A 15,102-nucleotide genomic window follows, 5' to 3' on the forward strand; every position below is an offset into this window, starting at 1 on the left:
GGAACTGGGCAAAGGGTCGATCGTGTCGACACACGATTCTTTTAAAATTCCCCCCTGCGCGTGGAGGCCACCCGCCTGCACATGAGCGTGGAGACATTAAAATTCACCACGCATGTGAGTGCGGGAATCACATTTTATAACATGCATGTGCGAACATGCACATGTTATAAAATAGCTGCATCCATGTGCACACGCCAGGAATCTTGCACACATGGGCGCTCGTGCGGGCCTTTTAAATCTACCCCTTCGGTTCCTCATCCCTTTAGTTTTGAAACTCCCTCCCAGAATTGGTGGAATAGCATAGGTCACCGAATTTAGTTGGTATACAATGCAGTCCCATTCTTCATACCTTAATCCAAATTATTTCTTATTCACAACTCTCCAGTATATCCTGATGATATGAGGTGGTTAACACCAGATAGATGCCTGTTCTCTTCTCCTTACTGCTCTCTCCTCCTCTTAGGAATGCCTGTAAATCCATTCCTCAGCTTGACCTTTGAAGGGTCCTTGGATTTCTAGGAGTGAGAGACTCCTGAAAATCTCTTTTCTTCATGATAGTGACTAATTAATCTAGGTCCTGGGGAATTTAGGTACTGGATCAAACATAAGAATTCACGCTTCAAAAAAGCAACAAAAGATGAAGAGCGGACAAAGCTTTCTCCAAAGCAAAGTCCAAAAAGAAGTAAAAGCAGTTTCTTATAAAGAGAAGATGAGTTACTCTTTCTTCCATCTGACCCAGATCTTATTCTTTAAAGCCCAAGGACACAGTCTTCTCAAAATAAAGAACAAAACCAAGAACAGGAAAAATTCCATGCTACTTCCTCAAAGATTACCTCATACATCCACACTACAAAATGGTATCCCTGATTTTTATAATGTGATGACATTATTTTTATAGCAACTCACATAGGGAGATGGGGGGGGGGGGGGGGGGGGCGCTCTACACCAGCAAAATAGACTTTTATTCTACCTACTCAGATGGTATATTCCTACTAGAAGAGCCCCAGTGGGGTTTTCTACATGTTTCTAGGAACATTTAACAAAGCTATGCAAAATCACTACAGTTTTATCCAGGCCTTGATTTATTCAGATTTGGAACTTTGAAATCTCCATAGCCAAAGGTTATTCATCTACTTCATCAAATAAAAGCAATGACATTCTATGTTAAAATAATGGGGATAATATTCAAAAAAAGCTGAGCTAAATTTAAAAATTCTAAGTTAGAATCCTCAGTTTGTTGCCTATTTTCAGTCTAACTTGGAAGCATAACTTTACAGCTGAAAAAGTACATGAATTTAGGTCTTTAAATTTGGGCTGCAAAATTTAGGCCTGCTATTCATTCCCTAAATTTAGGATCTTAATTTAGATATTTAATTCTGAAATTCAGTTCTAAGTCCCTAACTTTGCTTCCCTACTCTAACTCCACCCCTGTAAGCACCTACTTTTTACAACCCTAAATTTAGGGAGTCAGTCTAGTACATTTTCAAAAGGCCAATTTAGGGGCCTAACTCCAAACTTTAGGAGCCTAAACTCTTTGAGGCCTTGTATCCTGGAAGAGACATAAAAAATATCATTTCCATGTTTTTTTTTTACAATCGCTCCTGCTCTGAAGAATGCAATACATTCCAACCTTCTTTACAATATGCATTATGCTCACTATCCCTCTTCCCTATGTGCAAAGTCACACTTCTGAAATCACTAACATCTGAAAATGGACAGAAGAAATGCATTCTATATTTGATTACACATTATGTCAAGTTGAACTAAAGACAAAATTATAGACCGGTGGCCAATGTTCAGTTTTTCGCTAAGATCATAGAGAAAATCTCTTAGCATCTGTGGCAACACCTTGGGATCACCACTAGATTGCTCCCAGCCTAGAATATGGGTTAGATGTTAGTAGAGAAGCATACCATTTCATAACAGCATCACCTGCAAGATTGTTGGTGAGTTCGGTTGCATAAAGGCAGGCAGAAAGAGATCAGTGTAGCAGTTTGATTTACAGTTTGATGTAGTAGGAGCTATTCTGTGTTTTACCCTATTTCTTGTTGCTAGGCCTCACTAGTCTGGTACCACAAAATAGGAAGGAAATGGATACTTTTGCAGTATGCAACATGTCTGGTAGCATTGCCTCAAGACTTAGTAAGAGATTTTTAGAATTTTTGGAGTTTTTTCTTGTTAATCCCTATTCCTAATTTAGGCCTAGATTTTCTAAGCTACTGCGGCTTCCTGAATTGCGCAGTAACGGGGGGCGGGCCTGCGAAAGCCGGTAGCGATCGCAGCTCCGCAGTGCTATTGCTGCCGGCTTTCGCACCCAAAAGCACCATCATAAAAGGTGGTGCTATAGGGTGCGCTAGTGACAGCGAAAAGGGCCCTTACCTTTTTGCCGTCAGCGAAGTCGTTGCAGAGTCTGCCCCGACTCCTCCCCTTCTGGTGCGGACTCCGCCCCAATTTAGTGATCGCATGCGATACCTAGATCGGGACGGGTTCTGGGCGGTGTCCGCACCGGAAGGGGAGGAGTCGGGGAGGCACCGGGGTGGACACTGTGAAGATGTCACTGACGGCGAAAAGGTAAGGGTCCTTTTCGCCGCCAGTTTCACGCCTGATAGCACCACCTTTTACGATGGCGCTATTGGGTGCTAAAGCCGGCAGCGATAGCATCGTAGAAGTGTGATCGCTGCCGGCTTTCGCAGGCTCACCCCCCACTATCGCCGGATTTTCTAAGGTCTGTGACCTTAGAAAATCCACGCCTTAGGGAGGGATAGTCCCTACCTTAGGAAGCATAGGAGCAGGGAAGACCTACTGATACCATCTAAATTCAATTTCAGGTGCCTTACATCCCAAATAAAATTTTTCTCAATTGTTGACTGCCATTGTGATCTCATAGCCAGTGCACTTGAAACACCTTTGTGAGCTTATAACCAATGGATTTCTGAAGCGTCATTTGCCACCGACATGAGATCATGTTTTGGACACATTCATCCTTTTTCAAGAATTGAATTGAGACTCATTATTAATTGCTCAAAAAATCTTTTAAAAAATTGCATTTATATGATTGACCAATGATAAATATAAGGCCGAAAACATACGGTGTGAAAACATTTCTTGATGATGGTCATACAATATAATATGATCTGTTGAGGTAGAGAGGACTATAAGATTGGTGGAGAGATACTCATGCCAGAAATGATATTCAAAAGGTGAGGATTCACCAGAACTGAAACAAATCTCAGTGAATCTGGAAGATGCAATAGGGCAATTTGATAAACTAAAGAGTAGAAAATCACCTGGACCATATAGTATACATCCCAGAATGCTGAAAGAACTGAAAAATGAAATTGCGGACCTGCTATTAGTAGTTTGTAAACTATCATTAAAATCCTCTATGGTACCTGAAGACTGGAGGTTGCTAATGTAATGTCAATTATTAAAAATTGCTCAATGGGTTATCTAGGAAACTACAAACCAGTGAGTCTGACATCTGTGCCATGGAAAATGGTAGAGACTATAATAAAGAACAAAATTGCTGAACACATAGATATATAGAAAGAACTCTGTAAAAAAGGATGTCTTGCAACCATCATATATTGCCACAGTATACTTTCTGGCTTATATTATGAAGCCCTTGGAGCACTGGGCTTGTCTAATCATAGGTTGCTGGACATCCGATATTCTCCTTCTGGGGCTATATCACGAGTGCAAGCACTGTATAATGTGAAACGAATGTGTGCACTTATCTCATTCCACAAGACAGTAGATAGCATGTACAGTCCTGAAGTGCATCCTCCGACTTGGCAGTGTTTTGGAGTGTATGACTCCATCTTCAGGGAGCTTCAGGTGACGACATACTGTCAAAGTAATTTAAATGGCTGTATGCAATCAGTCCATAAGCTGGTCAGTCGCGGAACAGATCGCTGACAGGCTGCAATTTGCACTTTTGCATGGTTTGAAATCTTTATATATTTGTCTTAGCTTGATATTGTCTTTTGAATACTTACTAGTGTGTATTTAAGTTACTGTCTTTTAACTTAAAAAAACAGGCTGGTATTTACAAAAGTTGTTTGTTCCTTCCCATTTTTCCCCACCCATCCAACCTTAAGGTGTTTTCTTCTTAAATAGTTCTTCCAAAGACCTAAGTACTAATCAAACAAATTTTATATTAGTCACTATTAGCAGAATGTCTTTTATTCAGTGTAACATCTATGGTGCTTATGTCCCAAGGTCTACCATTTGGAGACTTAAGGATTGTCCATTTTTTTAAATTTAAATTTTTATTAATTTTCATCGATGACATACATCTCGAAAAACAGGAAAATATGTTGTACAATGTAACATCAACATACTCATAACATAACAATATATTTTCCATATCAATAATCCACTTAATACATTGCTCATATCTCCTATAATTTGGGGAGAAGAAAATAATCATCAAAAGAAATAGCATACCAAGGAAAAAAAAGATTTTAAGGAGTAGGGAGTTATTACTTTTTTTTTTTTTTTTTTTTTACTGGGCATGTTAATACCTGATTTTTATCCACTATAAACGTTTCTAACTGAACTGGATCACAAAAGCCAAAATTTTTCCTTTAAAAGTGATCAAGCATAAACATGGAAATTTTAAGTAAAAAGTGGCACCTAATGCAACCACTCTACTTTTCAAAGATAGAAAGGTCCTCCTCTTCACCTGAGTGGTCCTTGCCACATCAGGGAAGATTTGGACTCGGTGACCACAAAATAAAATATTTCTGACAGAAATTTAAAAAAAAAAAAAATTCTCCTTATCTTGTTTTGCCACACACGATATTATTAGAGTAGCTCTGTTGTTAATCAGGTCGACCGACTATTCCAAGAAGGTCGATATACCTGGTGAAGATGAAGATGTGGCTTCCCTTACATTTTGTCTTCCCATTTCTTTGGAGGACTTTTTAGGCAAATAATATATTTTAGAGAGTTTAGGGATCTCCTCATCTTCATACAACAGATTCTCTTTTAGAAATTTTTTGAACAATTCCCTTGGAGATAAAAGACGAGTCATAGGGAAATTAACAATTCTTAAATTTCTTGCTCTTAATAAATTCTCCACATATTCTAAATCTTTATGAATAATTAAACTGTCATTAATAAAGGCATTCTCAGAGTTATGTATTAATTGCATTCTGTTAGTCATAGAAATCAACTCATTTTCACATTTAGCTATTTTCTTGCCCTGCTCTTCAGTTAAATTCCTGTTATCCTTAATCACAGTTAGTAGCGAGTCATTCATATTAATTATATTACCAGCAAGTTTTAATATCATTTTCCCTAGATCATCCAAGGTAACATTTATGTATTTTATTTATTTAGAAGTTTTTATATACCGATGAACGTTGAGAACATCTCATCGGTTCACATTAAACGAAAATCAGCAACAAGCGCTTTACAGTGAAACAATGAACATGTGAATATACAGATAGGGTAAAATTGAACGATTTACAAATTATAAGGCATAACGTATAAAATATGAAGCTTAAAAATATCACTATTTACAAGAATAGTCCCCCCTGTAATACTACAGGGCTATAGTTACCTACAATACTAGGAGGTTGTTGTTGTACATCTTGAATTACAGATGTAACCAAGTTCTTGGTCCATTGAGAATCGGCCTGATTCGATAGGCCAGAGTCCCTTTGGGCCACACCTACCATAGTAGCAGCCATGTCGCTCGATGGAAATCTGACTGGCTGTAGGGGAGACTTCGGACCCATGCCTGGACTTAGGGAGACTAAAGAAAAGGCTCCCAAACTGTCCTCTCTCGGCGTTTCCACCACTCTAACCACGTGGTGATCCATTGGTCAAAATTGTTGTTGTTGCATTGGAGAAGAAGTTACAATCAACGCTTTCCTCTTTCTGCCCATATAGATTTACCAATAAAAAACTTCACGGTAATAATTCTGCTGGTCCCCGGTCTCTCCGGTCTAAGCTGGTCCAAGCCACGCGTGGCTTACACAAGGCGCCGGCAGCAGTGGGGCACCACCCCTCCGCAGTTCTTATAGTTAAAGGGGGGGGGGGGGGACGTCACATCCAAGCTGATGTCACAGGTCAGCAACCACAGCTCTCTCATCTCCAGATGGAAATAATTACCAGCAGTGGCAAAAGGCAAATCGCAGGGAGAGCAGACCTCCTCCCTTCTCCTCCTGCTGTAATATTACCCCTCCACAGTTCTTATAGTCAAAGGGGGGTACGTCCAAGCTGACGTCACAGGTCAGCGACCATAGCTCTCTCGTCTCCAGATGGAAATAATTACCAGCAGTGGCAAAAGGCAAATTGAAGGGAGAGCGGACTTCCTTCCCCCTTCTCCTTCCTCCTCCCCATGGATTGTCCATTTTGCTTTCAGTTGTCTGCAGTGAAAAGCAGGTGACATATTTGAAAGAGGAATTGCTTAGATTTCAAAGATCCTTCCTTATCTTGCATATTGGATGTAGATTAGGCTATTCCTTCTGCGGAATCTACAAGAAGTAGAGAGATAGTGGATGTCCTTCAAGGGGCTCTGCTCAAACAAATGGTAATAGAACCCACAAGAGACAGTGTGATACTTGACCTAGTACTCACAAATAGAGATAATGTTGTCTCTAATATCTGCGGTGGTGGGAAAATTGATGGAGATACTGCAGAAGGAAAAGATATTGAATTATCTACAATCAAGTGGGTTGCTGAACCCTTGGCAGCATGGACTTGAGAATTGGATAAAGGAACAGTACTTGATGTGATTTACTTGGATTTCAGCAAAGCTTTTGTTACTATCCCACATAGGAGGCTCTTGAATAAAATGAGAAGCTTGGGAAGACAGTTTTGCTTACAAGATTTACTTTACAATTTGCTCACAGTATTACATACAAGAACTCACTGAGTTCCATATTTATGCAGTGGAACACCAGTCTGTTTATCACAACCACAAGGTATTATATAGTGGTCAGAGCAGATGGCATAAATACAATGTCTATGGTAAGTCCTTCTGCTGTATACTCCAAATATTTTTGTTATGAATCTTTTCTTCTTCAAAAATATCTTCTGAATTTCAGTTTTTACAGTAGTAGCTATTTGACTTTTTAGATGAATAAACTTCCATATGAACAAGTTCAGTCACTTGTTTTGTGTAACACTTCTGGTATTGGTAGACCCTTGGTGCTTTGGTAAGGTTGGCGCTGCCTAGTGGGTGAACCCACTAGGCCAACACTGACAGCTAGTGAATGAGCCCTGTGGCAGGACAGGCTGGAGCTTCACCTATACCAGCCATCATCCCTGCATGTTGAGCCATTGGGTTCTGGTGGTCAGCAGGTCATACATTGATCCCAATGGTGGTTGAGAGAGTGAGAGTCCAGGGCCATACATGGGTCTGGGCAGGACAGATACCAGAAGGTGGTCCAGCAGACACAGATACCAGAAGGTGGTCCAGGGATCAGAGCAGGCAGCAGACAGTAGAAGCTAGATGACAGGCCAGAAGTCAGGGCAGGCAGCAGACAAGACAAGGTCAGATCCAAAGCAGAAGAACAGGTCCAGGCACAATCAAGGAATGGTCAAAGTCTAAGCTGAGGTCAGAATCCAGGAAGACAAGCCAAGGAAGATAGGATAAAGACAAGGAAGGACATGACAAAGACTTGGGCCAGGCAGGAGGGACTCAAGAATATGTCAGGGAGTGGGAACAAGGCAGGAACACTGGAATGCTGGAACAGGACAAGAAGACAAGAATTCAAGAACAAAATGAGCACTGAAAAGCAAAGGGCACATCAGGAGACCTGTTATTGAGGCATGAAAGGAGCGTCCTGAGGAGCCTTAAAAAGGAGGAGTCCATGATGTCATCAAAGGGCGCCACAGGGACTTTCCCACCGCAACCCCTTTAAGATCCACTGTGCGCTCGTAAGGGGCTCAATCTGCAGGAGCAGTGGCTGTTGGCATTGCAGCCATGCTGGACGGAACCTGAAGGACAAGGCCAGAGGCTGGGTGCAGAAGGGGTCTGACAGTGTTGGCAGTGCTTGCATGCCTGCGGCGATACATGCGTAAGTGAAGCTGGTCACGGTCCAACGTAACATTTGTTCACTGAGCTCAAAATATAAAAGTGCAAAGTAAAAATTTCAATAGCATGAGATTCTTTAGTAGATACAAATATAATAATGGTAGAAAAATATCAATTGGTCCATCCAGTCATCCCAGTTACTCCTGTCCACTCTGCAAGCATATACTTCAGCTGTCAACCATACACGTTTGGCTGCTTGTAGGATATCACTTCTTATCCAAGTCAGTTACTGCTTTCTTCTTCATTGATTCTCTACCATCCTGGATAAATCAGAATATAAAATCCCATATTTAATCTGATCAACACCCAGTCAACATCTCACCCTTCTCCCTATGTCTTATCACTAAGATTTATAATAATCTAAACAGCTATCCAAAACTAGTGAGGCTGTTGCAGGAACAAGTCTTGTAGCATTACTGGACAGTATCTATTACTAATCTGCTGGCAAGGGTTGCTATCTGGCTCCAGATCAGCCTTGAAAATCTGGAGCCAGTTGTTTACCTCTCTGCTGGCATCATTCTGGTTGGTTTCTTGAGAGTTGTACCTGCTGGTTCAAGTCTGATTACCAAACTGTCTATTTATTTATTTATTTATTTATAACTTTTATATACCGGCATTCGTAAAAAAAAAAAAACATCATGTCGGTTTACAGACAACTGAGTCATGTCGGTTTACCCTATATAGTACTGTTAGTTTATGCTTCCTTTATTTGTCCTTATATCTCTTCCCTTGCCTTTGTTCTTCAGGGAGTACAGAGTGATTTGATTGCAATACTGCAACCTTCCAGCTCTGTTCCTACCTGTCATATATAAAGACAACATACTGTATATATATCATTAGGTCCATCTAGTCTGCCCAACTTCATTCTTGGTTTACTGATATAGACCCCAGTTGATCTTTGGGTTTCATTTCACTTCTTTGCTACTAGTTTACTCTTGAATTATGTTTTTGTTTAGTCTCTACCACCTCCACTGGGAGTCAATTTCATGCATCCATTACCCTTTCAGTGAGATTATTTTCTCACATTGCTCCTGAGTCTGCCCCTCTCATACTGTGACCTCTTTCCTCTGAAAAAGGTTTGTACCCTGTGCCTGATTTATACCTTTGAGGTATCTGAATGCCCCTATCATAGTCCCCTTCTCTCCTCTCGAGTACACATTTTTATTTAAGTCCTTACGCCTCATCTTACATGGCTTTTGGTACAGACCTCACACCATTTTGGTAGCCTTTATCTGGACCGCCTCCATCCTGTTGAAGGTGGAGTCCCCAGAACTGGGCACAATCATCCAGGTGAGGTCTGATCAATGACCTGCATAGAGGCATTATTACGTTCTTGCTTCTGATTGCTATGTCTCTGCCTATGCACTCCAATATCCAATGGCTTTGGACATTGCCTTATCAAACTGTTTAGTTACCTTGAGCTCATAGATATAGTCACCTTGAGGCTTCTTTCCCAGGGGGAGCACATTAAATTCTCATTCCCCATGCTGTAAAGCTACCTTGGATTTCTGCATCCCAAACACATGACTGCACTTTTTTGCATCAGAACATTTTCATTTTAAACCAAGGAGTCTGGAAATTGGTTTCAAACTGCAAAATACAATTTTTTAAATAGTGTAAAATTAATGTAAAGCCAGATTCTGTGTGTGTGTGTGTATATGTATATATATATATATATATATGTGTGAGAAGAGTGTCACCAAAGTGTCCTTAGTGACCTTTACTACTTACATGAAAGTCTTCACAGATGCTGGATGCATGTCAGAGAGAATAGGAGTGCATAATAGGGATAAGCATTCATGATGTTTTCACAACAAAACACAAAAAAACCCAACAAAAATTTGTGAGTTTACTTGCATTTCATTTTGGAAATAAAAAAAGAGAAAAAAAATCCTCCAGGGCAGACTAGAGCCTTCGCCAAGCCCTCCCCATACAAGAAAATGGCACCAGCCAGGGCAGAGAAAATGCCATTTAGTTGAAATCATTTTTATTTAATTTTCACAAAAAACCCCCATTTCATTTGATGTCGCACTATGGCGCTGATCTCATGGCGATTGACACTTTTTCCTAGGGGCAGAAAATGAGTGAGCATCCCTCTAGGCCCTCTGGACACCATGGATGAGGTGGCTCCCAGCCCCAGGACTTTGTCAGGGAGGGGGGTGGGGGGGGGGCGAAGATGCCCCATTTCATTTTTGTTTTCTTTGATTTTTTTTTTTTTTTTTTAATATTGCTTATTTCATTTCTGCAAAGGAACAGAAATGAAATAGATGAAATGATACCCCGGGGGGGAAAAATTAATATTTTGGAAACTGCACACCCCTAATATATAGGGGTAGATTTTTAAAAACAGCGCGATTGCGGCGCAAACAAAAGTACGCTGGATTTTATAAGATACGCGCATAGCTGCGCGTATCCTCTAAAATCCTGGATCGGCGCACGCAAGGCTGCCGATTTTGGGCAGCCGGCGCGCGCCGAGCCGCGCAGCCTGCCTCCGTTCCCTCCGAGGCTGCTCCGAAATCAGAGCGGCCTCGGAGGGAACTCTCTTTTGCCCTCCCCTCACCTTCCCCTCCCTTCCTCTACCTAACCCACCCCCCCGGCCCTATCTAAACCCCCCCCTTACCTTTGTCCATAAATTTACGCCTGCGAGAAGCAGACGTAAATCTACGCGCGCCAGCGGACTGCTGGCGCGCCGTCCTCCGACCGGGGGCTGGTCCGGAGGCCTGGACCACGCCCCTGGGCCGGCGCCACGCCCCCGATCCCACCCCCGAAACGCCACACCCTGCCCCCAAAACGCAGCGTCATCGGGTCCCGCCCCCGACACGCCCCCTTCCAAAAACCCCGGGACCTATGCGCGTCCCGGGGCTCTGTGCGCGCCGGCGGCCTATGGAAAATAGGCGCGCAAGGCCCTGCTCGCGTAAATCCGGGCGGATTTACGCGAGCAAGGCTTTTAAAATCCGCCCAATAGTGTTTCCTGACACTATCCAGTAGCAGGTGTCTTGTCAAGGAGTGTGCTTATCAAAACTCCTAAGCTTACTTTCATTCATGTCTCATGGCCACTCTTTCATCCTGGGAAGATAGCTGAGGCTCAAGGTCAGAGCCCTCAGACCCTCCAGAAGTAGGGAGATTTTTGGGGGAGTCCAAGGAGGATCCTGAGATTGAAAGAACCACAAGAGAGATCCAAAGTAGTAAAAGGGAAGTTAGTCTTATACTCCTTGCATTTTATTGAAAATTTGTCTTTAAGGTTTATAGAATGGATTTCTGGTTGGAGTCAGGGTAATGAAATGAATATGCATGAGGTATATTTACATGCACTGACTCCATTATATGCAAATATATTTCATGCATATTCATTGTGGTTATTCTGAAAACCAAACCTGTTTGTGGCAGTCCAGAACCAGAGTTGCCCACTCCGAGCTAGGGCCTGTGTTCAAACAAAGAAACTAAGTATCATGAAATGTTCACACATCGCTTTGTTAATTTCTAATTCATTGATTTTCTCTCTCCCATTTGAAGTCAGAGGTGCAGTAAAAACTGTAAATCTCCTTATTCTAATTAGTTAATTCTCCTGCATTGAGCAGAGCTTAACTCCAAGCCTGTGAAAGTCCAATAAAAGTGATTCAGTTAATTGGGAAATCTCCAAAATAATTAGCATAGTGAAATCCTTTGAGTGTGTTTCCCAGAAGTTTGTCATTAAAGCAATTTCAATTTTCAAATTTGGAAACTAATTTTATGATGGTAGCAGTTCAAATCCAGCACTGGTGTATCAGAGAACTTTGGATGTTCGTTACTCTGTAGCGTATGAACAATTGGAGACAGAGTACCGAATTTAGGGGCAGATTTTCAAAGCCCTGTGCGCGCTGGGTCTATTTTAAAAGGGCCCGGCGACATACGTAAAGCCCCGGGACGTGTGTAAGTCCCAGGGCTTGCAAAAAGGGGCGGGGAGGGGGCAGGGCGGGGAGGGGGCAGGGTGTGGGTGGGGGCCAGAGGCCTCCAACACAGCATTACTGCTGTGTCGGAGAATCGCTCGCCGGCAAGCTTCTGGCGTGCGCAAAAGGTAAAATAATAGTCAGGGGGGTTAGAGTAGGGCTGGGGGGGGGGGGGGGAAGGTTAGGGGAAGAGGTGGGAAGGTTAGGTTAGGGGGAAGGCAGTGCGGCTCGGTGCGACCCCTGATTTTATAACGTGCTTGGAATAGACAGTTTCAGTTTTATGAAAGCAGCACCTCCACCCTGAAAATCTCAACTTAATCCTTTTCTCTCCCAGTGAAATTGTGGATTGAGTGAGCATGTGAATCATAAAGTCTAACTAATAAGGTTTTTTAAAATGAAATGTAAGGCACGAGTAATCATTTTTGTGATATAATTGATGCGTCATGAAGTCAGGTCAACAGCATAAACTACCTGATCTTGTTAATTATATTTTTCCTCATAATATCTGACCTCGGATTTTAATAGCTTCTAGAAACACATTGATTAAGGAAAATGCATTCCATTGTGATAACTTGTAAGTAGCATGAACACTAATTCCAAAACATGAACAAAACACAGATATCTACTGCCAAGTGACGGAGCTAGAACAACTTTCAAGCAGTCACAGGAACTAAACAAATTGTCACATACTGTAATTATTGTTTATTTAAACAAAGTAATAAAAAAAAACAGAAATGAAGATGGGCTGAATATTTTTTATGAATCACAATCTTTTTTTTATTCAGGTAGGTTCTTTCTTCCCATTCTTTTGGAATTCCAATTTGATTCAAACCAGCCTCTATCTACTGGTTTTATGGACATGACCTTTCATTTGCAGCAGGGATTTTCCATTTTTTCACTCTGCCGTTGGAGACAATCCTTTGCAAGGAGTCAAAGACCAAGGGATAGATATTAGGGATGCTCATTTGTTCAATTTGGTTTAGGAGATATGCGGGCGTACATTTTTTTTGCTTGCATCAAATTTGCTCTTCTGTGTGTAAATACAACTCGCGCACATACAATTATACATTTTATCTGTGTAACATGGCATTAACATACATAACTTCCAAAAATGAATGGAAGTGAATGGGACTTTCAGAACAAAAGTTCCAAAAAAACAGACAAAGTGAAAAACTGATCCAAAATATTTTAGGCTGCTCACCCCTTTTATATTAAATTTTGATAATTTTGGGAATTTACTGTGGGTGACTTATTCAAATTAAATTGCTTTAACCCTTTCCTCTGGCAATAAACTTGACAGCTTAAATGTGTGCTGACTGAAAAATATTTTCTGCAATTTGTTTTAAATCTGCTGACATTTTCATGGAACATTCTCTAGCCCTAGTATTATTTGAAAGGTTAGATAACTGTGCCCTATCAGCTTCTCTACCTCTTATGATGTAGTTAATCCCTATGATATCCCCTTTTAGAGTATAAATTCCTCTGACCAGTCAGAGGCTGGTGTTTTGCATGGAATAAATACAGGCTCGCGTCTTTCACACAGACTCTTTTGTAGTACAGTGGTCCTGCCCCTGAGGAATGTGATGGGCTCTCAGGTCTTAAAGATGGAATTCCCAGGGTTCCCAGTAATTCAGAATCTTGGAGGCCAAAGCTGTTAAGGACCAAGAAAATATCCACAAGGGTATACTGCGTCTGTCAAGAAGTGAAGATATACTGTGAATCCAGATCCTGGACCAGATTTATGGAATGGTTTAAAACTTGCCCCAGACAGTGAGTGATATAACTGAAACTTGTTGTACATTTCAGTGTATAAGCCAGGTTCTGCTTGTATTACAAGGTATATGTAAACAAACCCTTTTTGAGACATTACTATCGAGTGTGACTTACAACCTGATGCTTCACTCAGTTGTCTCTTCTCCAGGCTAATGAGCCTTAATCTGTTTTACCTTTCTTCATGCAGTAAGGGATCTGTTTTATCACCTTAAACATGTTTGTAGCTTTTCTCTGTACCTTTTGCTGCTTGGATATATTTTATTGAGATGGAGTGACCAGAACTGCACACAGTACACAAGATGTGATCAGATCATGGACTGATACAGTGGAATTATGATATTCACAGTTTTGTTTTCTGAGTAATTCCTAACAATCTATTACTCCATACTGCTTTCCGGTAACCCTTCTGTGCTCAAATTATCACTTTGATTATGTATGTCCTACTATTGTTTTATTGTATTGCATGCTAGATTAGGGCACCAAATAAATGCTGAATAAACAATTCTGCAGACCATATCTCAAAAGGGATGAGACAGGATGGAGCCGGTCCAGTGAAGGGCAACCAAAATGGTTGGGAGTCTCCATCCAATGACTTATGAGGAGAGGCTGAAAGACCTAAATATGTATACTCTGGAAGAGAGGAGGTGCAGGGGAGATATAATACAGATCTTCAGATACCTGAAAGGTTTTAATGGTGCACAAACATCAAAACCTTTTCCATTGGAAAGGAAACAGTAGAACTAGAAGTCACAAAATGATGCTTCAAGGGGGACAACTCAGAACCAATGTGAGGAAATATTTCTTCACAGAGAGGGTTGGTAGATGCCTGGAATGTCCTTTCAGAGAAGACAAAAACAGTCAATGAATTCAAAATGGCATGGGCTAAACACTGTGGATCCCTAAAGGCTGGAAGACAGAAATGATGAAAAGATTGCATGGGGGTAACTTGCTCAGTGCGACAGTTACTATCCTTACCAGAAGCACGAGGATTATCTGAGAAGGTACGGAACCTCGGAGTAATAATAGACACGGAACTAAGCATGAAACAACACACATCTTTAAAAGTAAAGGAAGGCTACGCAAAACTCATGGTTCTCAGGAGATTAAAACCATTACTAACACCCACAAGCTTTCGAACAGTGCTCCAGGCTTTAACATTTGCAAGCACGGATTACTGCAACGCACTACTATTAGGATTACCATACACAACGCTAAGACCACTCCAAATACTACAAAACACTGCAGCAAGAATTCTGACTGGGAAAAGAAAAAGAGACCACATTACAGAAACTCTAGCAGAATTACACTGGTTACCCATTGAGCACAGAATACAATACAAAGCACTATGCA

General features: G+C 41.3%; 1 long non-coding RNA gene across 1 annotated transcript in view; it reads right to left on the minus strand.

Annotated features, from left to right (window-relative positions):
* Nucleotides 1-4,488: 4,488 nt before the first annotated feature.
* The window catches only part of LOC115095636, a 39,149-nt gene continuing 28,535 nt past the window's right edge, over nucleotides 4,489-15,102 (minus strand). The window contains exon 2 of the long non-coding RNA XR_003857833.1: nucleotides 4,489-8,313. This is a non-coding gene — a long non-coding RNA (uncharacterized LOC115095636). The remainder of the gene's footprint in view (nucleotides 8,314-15,102) is intronic.

The sequence above is a fragment of the Rhinatrema bivittatum genome, chromosome 7, assembly GCF_901001135.1.
Source record: "Rhinatrema bivittatum chromosome 7, aRhiBiv1.1, whole genome shotgun sequence".
Classification (NCBI taxonomy): Eukaryota; Metazoa; Chordata; class Amphibia; order Gymnophiona; family Rhinatrematidae; genus Rhinatrema; species Rhinatrema bivittatum.